Below are 7,454 nucleotides of genomic sequence, written 5' to 3' on the forward strand. Positions count from 1 at the left end.
TTTGCTAGCCTCTCTAATACCGCGCACCTTTCGCCGGTATCATACACCTACCATATACCTTCCTCAAAACAGCCACCATACCTACCTATTATGGCATTTCCATAGCCATTCTGAGATATATTGCCATGCAACTTTCCACCATCTAGTTCATCATGAAACACTCCCTCATTGTCATATTGCATATCTCGGTACACCACCGGATGCATTCACATAGAGTCATATTTTGTTCTAAGTATCGAGTTGTAATTGTTGAGTTATAAGAAAAATAAAAGTGTGATGATCATCATTATTAGAGCATTGTCCCAGTGAGGAAATAATGATGGAGACTATGATTCCCCCATAAGTCGGGATGAGACTCTGGACGGAAAATAAAATAAATAAAAAAGAGGCCAAAGAAGCCCAAATAAAAAGAGGCCATAAAAAAGAGAAAAGGCCCAAATAAAAAAAATGAGAGAAAAAGAGAGAACGGACAATGTTACTATCCTTTTACCACACTTGTGCTTCAAAGTAGCACCATGATCTTCATAGTAGAGAGTCTCTCATGTTATCACTTTCATATATACTAGTGGGAATTTTACATTATAGAACTTGGCTTGTATATTCCGATGATGGGCTTCCTCAAAAATTGCCCTAGGTCTTCGTGAGCAAGCAAGTTGGATGCACACCCACTTAGTTTCTTTTTGAGCTTTCATATACTTATAGCTCTAGTGCACCCGTTGCATGGCAATCCCTACTCACTCACATTGGTATCTATTGATGGGCATCTCCATAGCCCGTTGATACGCCTAGTTGATGTGAGACCATCTTCTCCTTTTTGTCTTCTCCACAACTACCATTCTATTCCACCTATAGTGCTATATCCATGGCTCACGCTCATGTATTGCGTGAAGATTGAAAACATTTTGAAAAAGATAGAGTATGAAACAATTGCTTAGCTTGTCATCAGGGTTGTGCATGATTTAAATACTTTGTGTGGTGAAGATGGAGCATAGCCAGACTATATGATTTTGTAGGGATAACTTTCTTTGGCCATGTTATTTTGAGAAGACATAATTGCTTTGTTAGTATGCTTGAAGTATTATTATTTTTATGTCAATATAAACTTTTGTCTTGAATCTTTCTAATCTGAATATTCATACCACAATTAAGAATATTTGCATTGAAATTATGCCAAGTAGCACTCCGCATCAAAAATTCTCTTTTTATCATTTACCTACTCGAGGACGAGCAGGAATTAAGCTTGGGGATGCCTGATATGTCTCCAACGTATCTATAATTTTTGATTGCTCCATGCTATATTATCTACTCTTTTGGACTATATTGGGCTTTATTTTCCACTTTTATATTATTTTTGGGACTAACCTATTAACCGGAGGCCCAGCCCAGAATTGTAGTTTTTTTGCCTATTTCAGTGTTTCGAAGAAACAGAATATCAAACGGAGTCCAAACGGAATAAAATCTTCGGGAATGTGATTTTCTCACCGAACGTGATACAGGAGACTTGGACCCTGCTCTAAGGAACAAAAGAGACGGTCACGAGGGTGGCGGGCGCGCCCCCCCTAGGGCGCGGCCCCTGCCTCGTGGGCCCCTTGTTGCTCCTCCGGCATACTTCTTCCTCCTATATATACACACGTACCCCCAAATGATCAGAACATGAGCCAAAAACCTAATTCCACCATCGCAACTTTCTATATCCACGAGATCCCATCTTGGGGCCTGTTCCGGAGCTCCGCTGGAAGAGGGCCGTCATCACAGAGGACTTCTACATCGTCATAAGATCTCCGATGAAGTGTGAGTAGTTTACCTCAGACCTTCGGGTCCATAGTTAGTAGCTATATGGCTTCTTCTCTCTCTTTAAATCTCAATACAAAGTTATCCCCTCTCTTGTGGAGATCTATTCGATGTAATCTTCTTTTGCGGTGTGTTTGTTGAGACCGATGAATTGTGGGTTTATGATCAAGTCTATCTATGAATAATATTTGAATCTTCTCTGAATTCTTTTATGTATGATTGGTTATCTTTGCAAGTCTCTTCGAATTATCGGTTTGGTTTTGCCAACTAGATTGGTAGTTCTTGCCATGGGAGAAGTGCTTAGCTTTGGGTTCGATCTTGCAGTGTCCTTACCCAGTGACAGAAGGGGCAGCAACGCACGTATTGTATCATTGCCATCGAGGATAACAAGATGGGGTTTATTTCATATTGCATGAATTTATCTCTCTACATCATGTCATCTTGCTTAAGGCGTTACTCTGTTTTTAACTTAATACTCTAGATGCATGCTGGATAGGGGTCGATGAGTGGAGTAATAGTAGTAGATGCAGAATCGTTTCGCTCTACTTGTCACGGACGTGATGCCTATATACATGATCATGCCTAGATATTCTCATAACTATGCTCAATTCTGTCAATTGCTCAACGGTAATTTGTTCACCCACCGTAGAATACTTATGCTCTTGAGAGAAACCACTAGTGAAACCTATGGCGCCTGGGTCTATTCTCATCATATCAATCTCCATCACTTTAATCTTGCTTTGCTTTTTTACTTTGCTTTTACTTTTTACTTTGCATCTTTATACCAAAAATACCAAAAAATATTATATCTATCAGATCTCACTCTCGTAAGTGACCATGAAAGGCTTGACAACCCCTAATCGCATTGGTTGCGAGTAGCCATCGCTTTGTGCAGGTATGAGGGACTTGAGTGTGGGATCCTACTGGATTGATACCTTGGTTCTCAAAAACTGAGGGAAATACTTACGCTACTCTGCTGCATCATCCCTTCCTCTTCGGGGAAAACAAACGCAAGCTCAAGATGTAGCATTGACATAATATATCTGAATTGTAGCTGCATGTCACAAATGAATTTGATTGCATCCATTACCGAAGAGAACAAAAGGAGAAAAAGGAAAAGGATCATCTTGACAGTGATGTATGTTGAGTCAGTTTGTCTTGGCCTAGCTTATCTTAGTACGCAAAGAGCACCGAAGAGTTTGTGATGCTTTAGTGACGAAGAGCTTCTATATGTTCATAGGAAGTACTTGCTGAAAGAAATGTACAATGGGTAAGAAGTAACTTGCTATGATGAGTTGCCCTTAACCAAAAGGAATTTTCATGATCTTTGCACGATGTTGCGAATGAAGTGTGGTCTGAAAGATAGCGTATATGTCACTATAGAAGAAAAGGTTGCTATGTTCTTGTTGGTGGTTGGACATGGTATTAAAATGAGAGTGTTGCGTGGCACTTACAAGCGTTCTTTAGAGACTATCAGTAGGCACTTCTCGAATGTCTTGACAGCCATTCTTTCCCTAACCGGGGAGTTTATCAAGCTTCCCGGTCCTTCTATCGAACCTCCCGATGATTACAAATGGAAGTGGTTTGGAAATGCCTTGGGAGCACTAGATGGGTGTCATGTTGATGTTTCTGTCGTTGCGGCTGACGAAGGGAGGTATAGGAACAGAAAGCAAGATATCACCACTAACATGCTAGGTGTTGTTGACTGGAACATGAAATTTCTTTATGTTCTACCTGGCTGGGAGGGATCTGCATCTGACTCCAGAGCGTTGCATTATGCAATGAGAAATGATCGTTAAGATGCATTTGTTATACCTCATGGTATGATTGTTTCTCTTGGCATTTTGTTTCTTTTTGTGTTAATGTTAGCTAAATCTAATTGCTGCACCATAGGAAAATACTACTTAGTGGATGCTGGCTACACCAATGGACCTGGCTTTCTGGCTCCATTCAGATCGACTAGGTACCACTTGAAAGAGTGGGTCTCAAGTCAACAACAACAACCCCAAACTGACAAAGAGTTGTATAACTTGCGCCAATCTCGGGCTAGAAATGTTGTGGAGAGAACTTGTGGCCTATGGAAGAAAAAATGGGCCATTCTACGAATTCAATCTTTCTTTGACATAAAGGACCATGTAACAAGTGTCCATATTGTGTTGAATAACATATGGACTGTATGACATGCTAATTTAAATATAAATCATTGCAGATTCGAATTATTAATGCTTGTTGTGTGTTACACAACTTTTCAAGGGATAGGCAGCATATGATGGATGATTTATTGCTGCAAGGAGTTGATGCTGACCTAGCAAATTTGGAACATGAGCCCGTGGACGAAACTGACTTGATTACATCTATTCAAGTCACTAATGAATGGACCAACTTTAGGCAACAATTATCGCAAGACATGTATGCTGAATACCTTCTCAGGCATGCTGAATTAGAGATGGCGTAGTGTCAGGACTGGATTTTCGGGATATTAATTTCCCAGAAAATGGCCCTTGTGCTCACCAGCCCCAGGGTCACTGTTAGCTGATGAGGCACCAACTTGATACAGAAACTCCAAGCAAAATACAAGATATGTAGTACAAAACCATTCTGGCCTATGAGTACAACAAATGATTTCTAGTGGTTGATGGTGGAAGTGGTTTGCGGATCATCAACGTCTATGGGACTCCATTTCCCACAGGAACAGCCGACGTGGATAACTCCTATCTTCACGAGGCTTCTATCACCATTGCGTAGGTTCCGAGGTTGTCATCGTGACGCTCCTCTCCATGCAAGAAATCTGGCCAAGACATTAGCCAGGGACAAGGCCGTGAGTAGTTTTGAATGTACTCGCAAACATTATGAACACATGTATAATATAACAAATGATAATCATGCTCTGAAATATTCTATGATCACACGTCCATTACAAAATAAACATCCATGATGCACGTAGCAGGTTATTCATCTACAACATGAATATGCCGTAAGGGAGTAGAAACAGAATGCACCGATCGGGTGTCTGAAGCGACGCCTCGAAAGGATAATAATATAAAGCATGCCTTAGTCGGGCGTCTGAGCGACGTCACATAAAGGGCTTATAAAATCAATAAGTAGCAAACATGCCACAGTCAGGCGTCTATGCGACACCACATAAAGGGCTTATAGAGTAAATAAATAACAAGCATGCCACAGTCGGGCGTCTCAGCGACGCCACATAAAGGGCTTATAGAGTAAATAAATAACAAGCATGCCACAGCCGGGCGTCTCAGCAACACCACATAAAGGGCTTTATAAAGTAAATGAATAACAAGCATGTCATAGTCGGGAGTCTCTATGACACCACATAAAGGGCTTATAAAGTAATCTGAATGACAAGCATGCCACAGTCGGGCGTCTCCGCGACACCGCATAAAGGGCTTATATGAGAATAATCACAGTGAATATCCAGGAGGTAGAACCGTCCCAGGGATACTCAATGATTCAAATAATGTAAATGGTTAGTCCATAATAATAGTAATCATAATCATCATGAGTCACATGTCATGATCCATGTTTTGGTTTAGCCATCTTTCCTCCGAAGACCGATACTTGACCCATCCCAGACTGTAGTCCTTAACCATGAACACGGCTATTCGAGTAGATATAATCTCTGCAGAGGGTGTACTCTTTACCCACGAGTAATGGATTCCTTTAGTCCATCAGGACTAATTCCGTCTATGGTATTTTAATTGAAAACACACCTGACTGCACACACCAGCCTAACTTACCGGTGTCTGGAATCGCCCAAGACACCCATTAAGCGAAACTCTAAGTGGGGAGGCTACAACCTCGACTAGCATGGGATCACAAAATTTATAACGCGCACAAACTAGGGGAGCTACCCCCTTCGGCTCCAACCGAACCACCCATGCCCCCGGACCAGGTGGCATGCCTACTGGATGCAGCCGGTATCTTCCACCATGGCCTCTCTGTACGGTGTGTGCTAGGAAGGGGTTGACAAATGACTGAACCGTACCATGCCTATAACAGGGACAAGTGGTAGTATGAGACAAGTATGGGGGTTACTTGAACAAGACTCGATCTATGGTGGACTCAGGAGGTTAAAGCATTTCCTGCATGATAAGCATAAGAAATATATCTCACACCAATCAGACAGAACCACCACTCATCATACCTCACCATGCCTTACCGGACACACGTGTCTCGACGAAGAACTAGGGACAAGCTCGTGTCTACCCAAGACAGAGGCTTTCCCGGGATCCTTCCGGTGGGCATGAAAGGCATACGATGGTGATTACTATCACAAGCATGTCAAATTTTAACCGCAAGAAATCTTCATTTGCGCACTCATGAGTATGATTATTTCGTCACATAAAATAACGAATACTTCGTGTCAAGATGGTGTTGTAACCGTATCAAACAACACACAACAATATTATGCTAGGGTTCAGAATGCTTGCCTTCAAGAGTATGCAAGTGGGGTGCACTTTTTGAAAGTTGTTTCCCTCTCCAAAATCCTATTTAAGAGAAATTCCAATTAACATATAGTTTCAAAACAGTACAAAAAAGTTGTTTGAATTTTTTTCAAATAAATATGAAAATAAACTAGACAAAATTTGAGAAACAACAGAAAAGGAATCAAATCAATTGGACTTATATTTAAAAAGTTATAGCCAGTCAAAGTTTAGTTAAAACTCTGTTTTTAAATAAAACAGAAAAAGAAAACGGTTCGAGGATTAATACTTTTTCGAGGCAGAGAAGACGTACTCTGGGTTTTACGTCTTCACTTAAATAGCGCGGGCCGTCGCTGGGTCACTGCCAGTGGGTCCCTTGTGCCCACTGGTTTGGTTTGACCAGTCGCCCGCATTTTCTTTCTCCTCTAGCTGAGCAGAGGCGGGGCTCCGACGATCGCCGTCGATGAACGGCGGCTCCCCACGGGCTTTCGAGGGCAGGGATGGATCCGCCAGTCCAGGGCGGTCCTCCCAATGGTCGATAGGTTGGCGGGGGTGGAGTGGGTCGCCGGCGGCGAGCTCCGCGGCGGCCGGTGGCTTCTGGTGGATTGGGGACTCAAGCTACGATGGCTCCCGATCGAAGCTGAGGGGTGGGGTGGCTCCGCAAGGTCAAGGGGAAGAGGATGGGAGCACTGGATGGATGGGGGAGGTCCTGCTTCCGACGAATTGAACCGGAGCGTGGCGGCGGCCGAACCTGCCGGAGACGAGGAAGAAAGCCTCCCTTCGTCGATTGTTGGTTGTGGGAGCGCTAGGGAGATGGCTTGAGGCTACCTAAGGGTCTGGACGAGCTCGGGGCTCCTTATTTATAGCATGACTAGGTCGGTTCCGCGGAGGCCTGGGATAAGATCGACGGTGTGCTGCTCTTGTGGCCGATGACGATGTGGCGATGCAGGAGGCGGCTTGGAGGAGCGAATGGATGAGCTCGGGCTGTTCCAGGGGTAGCTGGCGCGCGGCTGTGGCTCGGGCGGCACCGTCCATGGCAGGAGCCTATTGCGGACGCCGGCGTGCCGCCAAGGGGCTCTGACGGCGGCGCTGTAGGCCGCCAGGGGGTGGCTTGGATGGCTCTGATGAGTGGATGAGGACGGGCGTGGCTCTGCAGGAGAACAAAGGCCAGGCAAGCGAGCGCGGCGGCTCGGTGCGCGCGCGTGCAAAACATGCACT

The sequence above is a fragment of the Triticum dicoccoides genome, chromosome 1A (genome assembly GCF_002162155.2).
Source record: "Triticum dicoccoides isolate Atlit2015 ecotype Zavitan chromosome 1A, WEW_v2.0, whole genome shotgun sequence".
Classification (NCBI taxonomy): Eukaryota; Viridiplantae; Streptophyta; class Magnoliopsida; order Poales; family Poaceae; genus Triticum; species Triticum dicoccoides.